Source organism: Pongo abelii, chromosome 15 (genome assembly GCF_028885655.2).
Source record: "Pongo abelii isolate AG06213 chromosome 15, NHGRI_mPonAbe1-v2.0_pri, whole genome shotgun sequence".
NCBI lineage: Eukaryota > Metazoa > Chordata > Mammalia > Primates > Hominidae > Pongo > Pongo abelii.
The window spans coordinates 99,964,918-99,977,290 of NC_072000.2; positions in this window are offsets into that span (position 1 = coordinate 99,964,918).

Consider the following 12,373-nt stretch of genomic DNA (forward strand, 5'->3'; position numbering starts at 1 on the left):
CAGGAGCTTGGGCTGAACCCAGCTGAGCACTAAGAGCTGAAATGAACTTATACTAGCTAGTTGAACTCCAACTCTAATGGAACCACTTTTTGTGTTTCTAAGTATAAGGCAAAACACTGCTTCCCATTTTTTCCCAATGGGAGGACTTTTGAAAATGTTTTGATAGTTTAAATATAAAAACCTTTATGGATGTGGATGACATAGTCAACTATATTAAATATATGGTACACCAAGTATGTTAAATGTGTTTTAACACATGCTTAACATTTTACCAGTGAGAGCATTGAGGAACAGAGAAGATGTGTAACTTGACCAGGGACACACAGCTGAAAAAGTGGAAGAACTAGAAAATATAAGGCCAGGAGGCACTTGGCGCTAGAGCCCACAATCTATTAATTTAGCTACATGTAATATATCATCAAGTAATCTATTTATTTACAAATGTTGCTTTTTTTCTCAGCTTGTGAAACAACTACTAAAATGCTGTGCTGGAATTTTCAGCATCAATGTCTGTCATGACTGGAGCACTTTTTGAGCTCTGCCACAAGTTTCCAAGAGCAGCGCTTCTCAAACGTGATTGTGCACGTGACTCACGTGGGGATCTAATTAAAATGCAGATTCCTACTGCGCATGTCTAACAAGCTCCCAGGCGTCTCCGCTTCTGCTGCTGGTCCACACACCACAGCATGAGAATCGACCTCAAGAGTGCCTTTCCTTGACTTTTTTTTTTTTTTTTTGAGACAGGGTCTTGCTCTGTTGCCCAGGCTGGGTTGCAGTGGCGTGATCTCTGCTCACTGCAGCTTCCGCCTTCTAGGCTCAAGCCATCCTCCCGCCTCAGCCTCCTGTGTAGCTGGGATTACAGGTGCACACCACCACGCCCCGGTAATTTTTTGTATTTTTGGTAGAGACAGGGTATTGTCATGCTGCCCAGGCTAGTCTCGGCTGCCCAGGCTGCTCCTGAGCTCAAGTGACCCACCTGCCTTGGCCTCCCAAAGTGCTGAGATTACAGGCATGAACCACTACACTCAGACTACCTTGACTTTTATTTAAGTTGTCTGAGCTGGAACAGTTTGGAATCCATGTATGACCACTTCCATGAGCATTTTATCTTAAGCACATTAAGACACTGAATTTTTTTTTTCCTGTAGGTGTTTAACCATGGTCTCTATGATGTAACTGCCCATCAATTTGCTTTTTAAAGTGATCTTTAAAAGTCTTGTTTACCGTATGAAAGAATGCTCAACATCACTAATCATCAGAGAAATGCAAATCAAAACCGCAATGAGATGTCATCTCACACCAGCCAGAATGGCTATTATTAAAAAGTCAAAAAACAACAGATACTGGCCAGGCCGCAGAGAAAAGGAAACCCTTATTGGTGGGGATGTAAATTAGTTTACATTGTTTGGTGGGAATGCAAATTAGTTCAGCCACTGTGGAAAACAGTTTGGAGATATCTCAGAGCATTTAAAACAGAACTACCATTCCACCTAGTAATCCCATTACTGGGCGTATATCCAGAGGAAAATAAATCATTGCACCAAAAAGACACATGCACTTCTATGTTCATCACAGCACTATTCGTGATAGCAGAGATATGGAATCAACCTAGGTGCCCATCAAAGGTGGATTGGATAAAGAAAATGTGGTATATATACACCATGGACTACTATGCAGTCATAAAAAAGAATGAGATAATGTCCTTTGCAGCAACCTGGGTGCAGCTGGAGGCCATTATACTAAGTGAATTAATGCAGAAACAGAAAACCATATACCACATGTCCTCACAAATGGAAACTAAACATTGGGTACATATGGATGTAAACATGGAAACAGTAGACACTGGGGACTACTAGAAGCGGGGAGAGAGGGAGTGGGGAAAGGGCTGAAAAACTACCTGTTGGGTACTATGCTCAGTGATGGGATCATTCCTACCTCAAACCTCAGTGTCATTCAATATATCCATGTAACAAACCTGCATATATACCCTCCCAATCTAAAATAAAAGTTGAAATTATATAAGTATAAAAATATATGTATATAAAAATACATACATATGTGTATATAAAAATATATGCGTGTATATATATATATATGTATATATTTTTTTTTGAGACGGAGTCTCGCTCTGTCACCCAGGCTAGAGTGCAATGGTGCTATCTCAGCTCACTGCAACCTCCACCTCCCGGGTTCAAGTGATTCTTTTGCCTCAGCCTCCTGAGTAGCTGGGATTACAGGCATGCACCACCAAGCCCGGCTAATTTTTGTATTTTTAGTAGAGACGGGGTTTCACCATGTTGGTCAGGCTGGTCTCGAACTTCTGACCTCGTGATCTGCCCGCCTGGGCCTCCCGAAGTGCTGGGATTATAGGCATGAGCCACCGCGCCCTGCCGAAATTCTACATTTTTAAAAAGGCTTATTTACAATGTCGTTCAACATTCCAGCTGGGATTACTAGTTGTATCCAGTTTAAACGTTTGGCCAAACAGCTCACCTTGAGGTCATTTCAGGCTAATGTGGCTTCCCCAGAAAGACTGTAGTTACTTAAACTAAAGTAATTGAAAGAGTGCCCAGTTATGTAAGAATTTGGAAAGATTAAACAATAAGCACCTACTCTTTTCAAGAGATAGTCTTGGGAAACGTGAATCTTGCTGATGCAGAATCTTACAGAACTCTGCTGGGCCACACACTGGCTGTGCCCCAGCCCCCGTAGCTTCTTTCTCATGCTGTCAGGCTTGGACCTAGCCTCTGCTCTTGTTCCTTCTCTTTGGAAATTCTTCTTTCCTACACAGCTACCTTCTTCTCATGATTCAGATCTTAATTCAAAGAGGTCTTTTCTATTGTCCTGGCTGGAGAGCAAACCCCAGCTTATTCCACCAGAACCCCAGTCAGTATCATCTTTTTCTTTGTTTTTTTTTTTTGTTTGTTTGTTTTTTGAGACGGAGTCTCGCTCTGTCGCCCAGGCTGGTGTGCAGCGGCGTGATCTCGGCTCACTGCAAGCTCTGCCTCCCGGGTTCACTCCATTCCCCAGCCTCAGCCTCCTGAGTAGCTAGGACTACAGACGCCTGCCACCACGCCCAGCTAATTTTTTTTTTTTTTTTTTTTTTTTTTTTAGTAGAGTTGGGGTTTCACCGTGTTAGCCAGGATGTTCTTGATCTCCTGACCTCATGATCTGCCCACCTCGGCCTCCCAAAGTGCTGGGATTACAGGTGTGAGCCACCGCGCCCGGACCAGTATCATCTTTTATTCTTCTTCCTTCTTCATGACATTTACCAATACCTAAAACGAGCTTGTATACAAATGCATGTATGTACACAGGCATGTATGTATATAACTACGTGTGTGTGTTTGTGTGTGTGAGAGAGAGATGGTACAGCATGTTTACCTTTTGCCAGAAGGCAACTTCCAAAAGGGCAGAAACTATGTCTGTCTTATTTTTCTAAGGGCTTAATACTATTTATTGAATAATTAACAAAAGCGCATTCCTTAGACTGTTTAGGATGCCATAACAAAATACTGTAAGCTGCGTGGCTATAAAACAACAGAAATTTTGGCCGGGTGTGGTAGCTCATGCTTGTAATCCCAACACTTTGGGAGGTTGAGGCAGGCAGACTGCTTGAAGCCAGGAGTTGAAGACTAGCCTGGACAACATGGCAAAAACCTGTTTCTACAAAAAATACAAAAATTATCTGGGTGTGGTGGTGCATGCCTGGAGTCCCAGCTTCTTGGAAGGCTGAGGTGAAGGGATTGCTTGAGCCTAGGAGGTGGAGGTTGCAATGGGCCATGATTGTGCCACTGCACTCCAGCCTGGGCAACAGAGCAAGACTCTGTCTCAAATATATATATATATTTCTCACAGTTCAGGAGGCTGGGAAGTCCAAGATCAAGGCCCCGGCTGATTTGGTGTTTAGTGAGGACCCACTTCCTCATAGCTAGCGGCTTCTTCCTATGTCCTCGAATGGTAGCAGGGATTAGGGTCTCTTTGCGGTCCCTTTTATAAGGGCACTAATCCCTCTGCTGAGGATTGCACCATTATGACCTGATCACCTCCCGTAGGCCCCATCTTCTAGTAACATCACCCTTGGGGTTAGTTAGGATTTCAACATAGGAATTTAGGGCAGACACAAACATTCAGACCACAGCAGGTTGCTTTTGGTTTTGTTTTCAATGCTAAGTGGATCAAATCCTTGCATAGTCTGAAATTTTACTCCAAATAGTAAAATATCAGGCTCGCATTTCTTTGAGATGGCCTGTTCCAAATGCCTTTGTTCTGGTCTGACACAGTCATATTATGGGAAACCAGCAGATGGCGCTGCTTCTCCGGGAATGAGCACGGTTATTGCAGGTGGACTCCATCTGGCTCCCTTCTGCCTGCAGGTGCACTACTTATGCCTCGCCACCACGCGGAGCCGCGTTCTGCACTCTCTACCTTCCCTAAGTAAATTCTCTATGTGAAAAGCAAATCAGGGAGATTTCTCTATGTCCCCAGGTAGAGCCCGAGTCCCGTACATTCCACATTTTCTCTGGCCTTGCATCCCTCCCATCATTTCAAGGGCCCGAGGGAGAGCGTTTGGGCTCCAGGCAACACAATCATATCAGAAACGTCGAGTGTGTCCACATCCATTTTTTTTCTCCCTGGAAATGCCCCCTTTAATAGGCCAGAATAGGGCTTCGAGCTGTCCTAGAGAGAGGGGCAGGAATTTGGGCACTGAAGACCAGAATCAGAACCTGGCCCCCACTTAACCTTGGACAAACCACTCAAGCTCTCGGAGCCTCAGTTTCCTCATGTGTAAAAAGGAGATAATAATAGTGCCTCCTATCAAAGAATAAATAAAAGACATAGGTAATATAATAAGCCAATTAATTTGCTTATCTATGAGGGAAACAAATGATAGATTGACTTCTACATGGGTAGGATTTATATAGGAGACAGAAGAGAGAGGGAAAAAGGCAAAAATTGAAAAATCCCAGAAAGCTGGGGGCAGCCAACTTTGTTCTCCTTTCCTTAGTTGGGATGCGGAGTAGGTGGCATTCAAAGTATCCTCCCCTTGGGCTGCAGATGGTCATCAAAGAAGGTAATCTCAGTTGTTTAAGGACTCGCCAGGAGCTTGCGGGTTTGACTCTGCCATATTCAAGACAGGCTATCCCTGCACTGTCTGTCAGGGTCCTTCGATAGCACCTTCATCTCCCACGTGACTGAAGACTCTAAGAATACCCATGATGGTGTGCTGGAAAATGTGACATGCTGCACATGAATTGCAATTTCCAAGTAGTTCATTGTCGAAAGCTACTGTCAAATCGGTTGCCCCAGCCAGACACCTGGGAACCCCATTTGCCTCCTTCTTTCAATCCAAACAAGTCCTGTTGGTATCTGCCCCCAAATATCTCTTGAATTGCATTTCTTCTCTCCTCACCAACCCCTTGCCATACCCCGTATTGCCTAACTAGCCCCACCTGTCCATTACCCATGCTTAAGAAACCACACACCTGTAACTCATCCTGGATTCAACTATGCAGTGGTTCCCTTTGTGCCAGAAAGCCCAGGACAACCCCGGTAGTAGCTGCTGAGGCCCCGTGGCTCTGGCCCCGCTCTGGTGATGTCTCCTTTGGCTGTCTGAGCTCCCTCACATTCAACTGCTTTCATTCTCCCGCAGGCTCCAGGCTCCCTCATCCCTTGGGTCTAAAAAATGCTGTCCTCTTTGGGAGCTCATTTCCTCTCTTTGAACCTTCTCTCATCCAGAAAAAAGCACTCATCCCATGGGGCTCAGCTGAAAACACCTGTCTCCGGGGAGGCCTGCCTGTCCCCCTAGTGTAGGTCACATCTCCCTATCCTGACGCGTGTCTCCTGGGTCCCCATCCCTTCACTATCTCAGCCCTTGGGAGGTCACTTGTCGCCTCTAGAATGAAAATTCCCAGAGGGACCCGGCATAGCCAAAGCAGTAGGAGTGGAGGGGGAAGGTGGAAGTTTGCTCTGCTGTAAAATCAGGCTCAATGTGGCGTCTTCCTCCAAGTTTTCCCTGGTCCATCTAGATAAAATCTGCTGCCTCTCTCCTCTGAAATCCTACTCACTCTGTATGACTAGCCCGACATCAGGCTTAGCTGTATGAGTGTTGTGAACACTACTGGATTGTAAGAGCTCTAGGAAAGCACCATTGCACAATGGTTAGGAGAATGGCTTAGAAGCAGCGAGCCTGGGTTCGAGTCCTGCACCCCTCCTATTAGCTGAGTGATCATAGGCAAAGTACACATGGCCTCAGAGCCCCAGGCTTCGTCACGGTACAAACGCACTCACAATACCTGTTGTGAGGACCAAGGATGTAACACATCAAGCCCAGCCCTGTGGGCACTTTCTGCAACAATCAGACTGACCACGGGCTGCCACTTCATTTGCATGGGGTGAACACCAAGTGGCCAATGGGAAACCTCCAGCGGGTGGGTACTAGGACCTCAGAAGATTCTGTAATAGGGCCCTTGAGCTGCTGCTCTGGTCACTCCCACCCTGTGGAGTGTACTTTCATTTTCAATAAATCTCTGCTTTCATGTCTTCATTCTTTCCTTGCTTTGCTGTGCATTTTGTCCAATTCTTTGCTCAAAACGCCAAGAACCTGGACAACTTGCAGTCAAGATCCTTTACTGGGCCGGGCATAGTGGCTCACGCCCGTAATCCCAACACTTTAGTAGGCCGAGGCAGGTGGATCACCTGAGGTCAGGAGTTCAAGACCACCCTGGCCAACATGGTGAAACCTCGTCTCTACTAAAAATACAAAAATTAACCAGATATTGGGCGCCTATAATCCCAGCTACTCGGGAGGCTGAGGTAGAAGAATTGCTTGAACCCAGAGGCAGAGGTTGCAGTGAGCTGAGATTGCACCATTGCACTCCAGCCTGAGCAAGAGAGCAAGACTCTGTCTCAAAACAAACAAACAACAACAACAAAATCCCTACTGGTAACAAACTGAGTGTGAAGCCTAGGAAAGGTACGCAGTAAATACTGAATGAATGAATGAACGAATAAAAAGAAAATCACAGCAAATCATCACTTTTATTTGGTGACTCAGTTGTTAATAACAGGCCAATTTTAAAAACTTAAGCTTAGAAAAAGAAGTGCCTTGCCTAAGGTCCTTGAGCTAGTTCCAACCCAATGGGGCCGAGACCTGCCGGTGGCTGCACACTTGCTGTTAGTTCTCCCCGCGCTGCCATGTCCCCAGAAAGGACACCCGTGAGGCTGAGCTTTGCTGAGAAGGTGCCCGGGATATCTCACGGGCAGGGAGTGGTGGGGGTAGACCCTCCCAGTCCTTTCAAATGCCCGTGGAAATTCGCTGGCGGTTGCAAAGGCCTGGCCCAGACACCCTCAGAGACGTTGGTAAATGTGTAGGATTCAGAGGCCCAGGTGTCAGGGAAAATAAAGAGAAGGATGCTGGCTGGCTGCCTTCCTCCTTGGCAGTTTGCAAAGTCAGTGAGTCAATGCCCCAAAACAGGGCCTTTGGGGGAAAAGTAGCCAGCTGCGGCTGTGTCCCTGCTGGGAGTGGCTTGCTGAGAACAGTCTTGCTAACCAGCTTCTGTTGGGTTGTGCTGCGTTTGTGGGGTCAGAGTGATGATGTTATTGGCGTCACAAAAAACTGCATGTGGGGGTGCGGTCTGAGCCCCAGGGTCCACGCTCACTGCTGTGCCGCCATGGTGATCAAGCATCGCGGGTTCCCCTCGCTGTGGGTTTGGGATCAGGCAGTACCCGGTATGGTGCTTGTCTCTTACTGTGAGACCCTGGGCAAACCTGCCCCTCCCTTCTACTCTACAGGCCTTTTCACCTGTCAGAGGGTAGAAGAGTAACACTTGGTTGGGCACAGTGCCTCACATCTGTAATCCTGACACTTTGGGAGGTTGAGGAGGGTGAATTGCTTGAGCTCAGGAGTTCAAGACCACCCTGGGCCACATAATATGACCTTGTCTCTAATAATAATAATAAATAAATAAAAGAGTAGGCCAAGTGCAGTGGTTCACACCTGTAATCCCACCCACACCTGTAATGTGGGTGGATCACATGAGGTCAGGAGTTCGAGACCAGCCTGGCCAACATGGTGAAAACCCATCTCAACTAAAAATTTTAAATAATTAGCCAGGTGTGGCCAAGCGCGGTGACTCACGCCTGTAATCCCAGCCTTTTGGGAGGCTGTGGTGGGCAGATCACGAGGTCAGGAGATCGAGACTGTACTGGCCAACATGGTGAAACCTCATCTCTACTAAAAATACAAAAAAATTAGCCGGGCTTGGTGGCGGGGGCCTGTAGTCCCAGCTATTTGGGAGGCTGAGGCAGGAGAACCACAGAACCCGGGAGGCGGAGCTTGCAGTGAGCCGAGATCGCACCACTGGACCCCAGCCTGGGCAACAGAGTGAGACTCCGTCTCAAAAAAAAAAAAAAAAAAAAAAATTAGCCAGGTGTGGTGGCGTGCATCTGTAATCCCAGCTACTTAGGAGGCTGAGGCAGGAGAATCGTTTGAACCTGGGAGGGGGAGGTTGCAGTGAGCTGAGATCATGCCACTGTACTCCAGCCTGGGCAACAGAGCAAGACTCCATCTCAAAAAAAAAAAAAGAGTAATACCTAAGGGGGTACTTGTGAATTTTAAAGGAAAAAAAAATGCATGTAACATGTCCAGAACAGAACCTGGTGCATTGGAAGCTCTGAATAAATATTATCTTATATCATCATCATCACTAAGTGGGAACAATTGTTGAGAAATTGATGTCAATTGTTTATAAGAAGTTTTCTAGAAAACACATTGGCCCCCACCCTATCACCAAGCCCTTCGCAATGGTAGGTCCTAACACAGAGCTGGAGTGTTTGTTAAATGGCCAGGAACTGCTATTGTTTAACCTGGGGCCTTTAATTGGTGCTGCTATATCAGGAAATATGGAAGAGGGATTCCCTGGCACCTTTGCTCAACAACCCCGCCTCTCTAGTATGGGGCTAGGTGTCTTCATTCACCCATCCATCCCTCCATTTGTTCATTCACCAAAGCACTTTTATATACAACATATACTTTATGCCAGGTACTGTGCAAGACATCAGGCACACAATAGAGAGCTAAACCGGGCATGGCTGCTGTGCACAGGTAGCTAGTGGGAGCCAGGCCTTAATCAGATCATCCCATTGATGATAGAAAGGCACTGAAGGAGAGGGAGGCTGTTTCCATGAAAGGAGACCTGGGCGTGGAGTGGTCAAGTAAGGCTTCCAGGAGGAAGTTATGCTTCAGGTGAAACCGGAAGGACACATGGGATGAGTGGAAAGGACTTGGACACAAGAGGAAAGGGGAAGGAGGCAGGCTGGGCCCTGCAAGAGCTGGAACCCCCTGGGGTGGGGTAAGGGAGGGCACTCTCTTTTGACTGTGGGTATGTTGTAAGAGGAACCTGTTTCACACCAGGGACATTAATAGCAGCCAGATCAGCCTTGACCACAGAGCAGAATGGGAGACACCGTCTCTTGTGGACATGGAATGGGGGCTGCATTTTCAGCAACAAAACTGGAGGGGGCGCTCCAGGCCCAACACTACTCTGGCTCATATGATCTCAAGGCTGTGGGAGTCCAAGAAATAAGGATCACAGCAAAGAAGACCTTGTTTTTCTCACTTCTGACCTGGTGCCTTGGTGAGTGTTCCCCAGTGCATCTTAACATACATTCATGGGCCCTAGGAGGGCACTGGATTGGAAACCAGCGAACTGGGAGTCCAGCTCTGGCTCTGCATGGCCTACTGCCATCCACCAGGAGCTAGGCAGCTTCCAAGGGCAGTGGCCAGTCTGATTGGCTGTGTCCCCCACCCAGCATAGTGCCAGGCCTATAAAAGGCTCAGTGGGGCTAGGCGGGGTGGCTCACACCTGTAATCCCAGCACTTTGTGAGGCCGAGGTGGGCAGATCACCCAAGGTCAAGAGTTCAAGACCAGCCTGGCTGGCCAACGTGGCAAAACCCCGTCTCTACTAAAATACAAAAATTAACTGGGTGTGGTGGCGCATGCCTGTAATCCCAGCTGCTAGGGAGGCTGGGTTAGGAGAATTGCTTGAACCTGGGAGGTAGAGGTTGCAGTGAGCTGAGATCACACCACTGCACTCTAGCCTGGGCGACAGGGTGAGACTCTGTCTTAAAAAAAAAAAAAAAAAAAAAATGCTCGGTGGTGTTTGTTAAGCGATTAAAATCTAAAGACAAAGCTGGCAGGAACCAACTAGAAAACCAGTCACCTGAGAAAGAATAGGTATATGGGCAGCTGTCGGCCAAGAGCCCAAGGCTCCACTGGCGCTCATAGAACTTTGTGAACCTGTGGGTGGATCTCTTTCATCAGTTTTGGAAAACTCTCAGCCATTATCTCTCCAGATACTAGGTCTGCCCCAATCTCTCGCCTGTTTTATGGGACTCTAGTTACACAATGTTAGGCCATTTTCTCATGTCCTGCATGTCTCTTTTACTCCGTTCTGTTCTTTCCACTCTTTTTGTTTTCTGCGCGCTTCAGTTTGGATGTTTTCTATTGACCTATCTTCAAGTTTATTAATTGTGTATTTAGCTGTGTGCATTCTGCTATTAAACCCATCTAACGAGTCCTCAGTTTTATATATTATGTTTTTCAGGTCTAGAATGCTATTTGCTTTTTTCTTTTTCTTTTTCTTCTTTTTTCTCTTCTTTCTTTTTTTTTTTTTTTTTTGAGACGGAGTTTCCCTCTTGTTGCCCAGGCTGGAGTGCAGTGGCGCGATCTCGGCTCACTGCAACCTCTGCCTCCCGGGTTCAAGCAATTCTCCTGCCTCAGCCTCCCGAGTAGCTAAGATTACAGGCATGCACCACTGCGCCCAGCTAATTTTGTACTTTTAGTAGAGACAGGGTTTCTCCATCTTGGTCAGGCTGGTCTTGAACTCCCAACCTCAGGTGATCCGCCCGCCTCAGCCTCCCGAAGTGCTGGGATTATAGGCGCCTGGCCTCTTTTTTCATAAATTGCAAATTCTTGATTTAAATTCTCCATTTTCATCTTTTGTGCATAATTTCTTCTATTTTTAATGTATTCATAATCAGTACTTCAACATCCCTCTTGACTAACTTCAGAATGTAAGGCATCTCTGAGTCTGCCTCTATTGTCCATTTTTCCTTCTGTTTACTTTTTCTTCTTCTTTGAAGGTCACATTTTTAAAAAATTGTGTGATGACTGTTTGGTGTAAGAGATCCATAAAGGCTGTAGATGATGCTATTTTCCACCAGAGAGTTTTCCTCTTTCCCCAGCAATTGGGCTGGATCATGGCTGGGGTGGAACTTACGTAGGTTCAGTCCACCTCTGGTTTATATCTGGTCTTTGAATGTGGCCCTCCTGGATGTAAAGTTTCTCTATTTCCTCAATTCTATGAACATTAGCTCATCTTGTCCTTTGTTGATTCTACAGCTTTTCAATGTCTATAGAGTATAATTTTGGTAACTTTTCCATTTTTTTCCTAATTGTTACAGCAGGAACCCAGGCTGCTATGACCTACTGCATTCTATACAGAGGCGAAAGTTGGACAAACCATTTTGTTGTTGTTGTTCATTGCTGTTTTCCCAGTACCTGGGAGAATATTTAGCACATAGTGGATGCTCAAAAATACTTATTGGATTGAATCCAAATATTGAACTTTGAATAGAAAACTCAGATTTAAGTTTTGATTCTAGCTCTGAGGACCATGGAACTGTTATTTCACATCTCTGAGGCTCACTTTCACCATCTGTAATATGGTGGTAATAATATCTTTTTGCCTATAGAGTTGTGAAAAGAATGAAAAGAGAGCTTATATATAATGTACTTAGCACATTAGATGTTACTTATTCTACTTTTCCTACTCTGCCATGCATTTAAGTTATTTGAGTGTTTTTCATCACCTTTAATGATAACAGTGGTGGTGGAGACAAAGGGTGTGAGACATAATTAAAAGATAGAATTGGAGATGTTGAGATAAGGGAGAAGCAGAAGCTGAGTATAAAGTCCAACTTTCTGCACCGTAGCCTGGGAGCTGGCATTCCCTGGGCCAGTCATGGGTGGTTTTCACACTTTTCTATTGCCTAGGGTTCCTTGGCCTAATGACAGAGTTCACCAACACTGTACAAATGTACATGCGATGGAGTGGTGTTTCCATTTGTGTGGTCACAGTGGGGAGTGGGGAGAGAAAGTCTGAGAGATAAATCCTGGCATCTTTTTTTAAGTTAACATGAAACCCATCTAGTATGCAGACTGTGGGGGCCAACTGGGGGCCTCTATCAGAAATTATTCATCAAGTCTAGTCATGTGAGAGGGGCTTGGAAGCCTTTGCAGTTTCTAATCACCATTGGTGTGTGAAATAGATTTTAATTAGCATACAGGTTGTGGGAGTCTTTGATCAG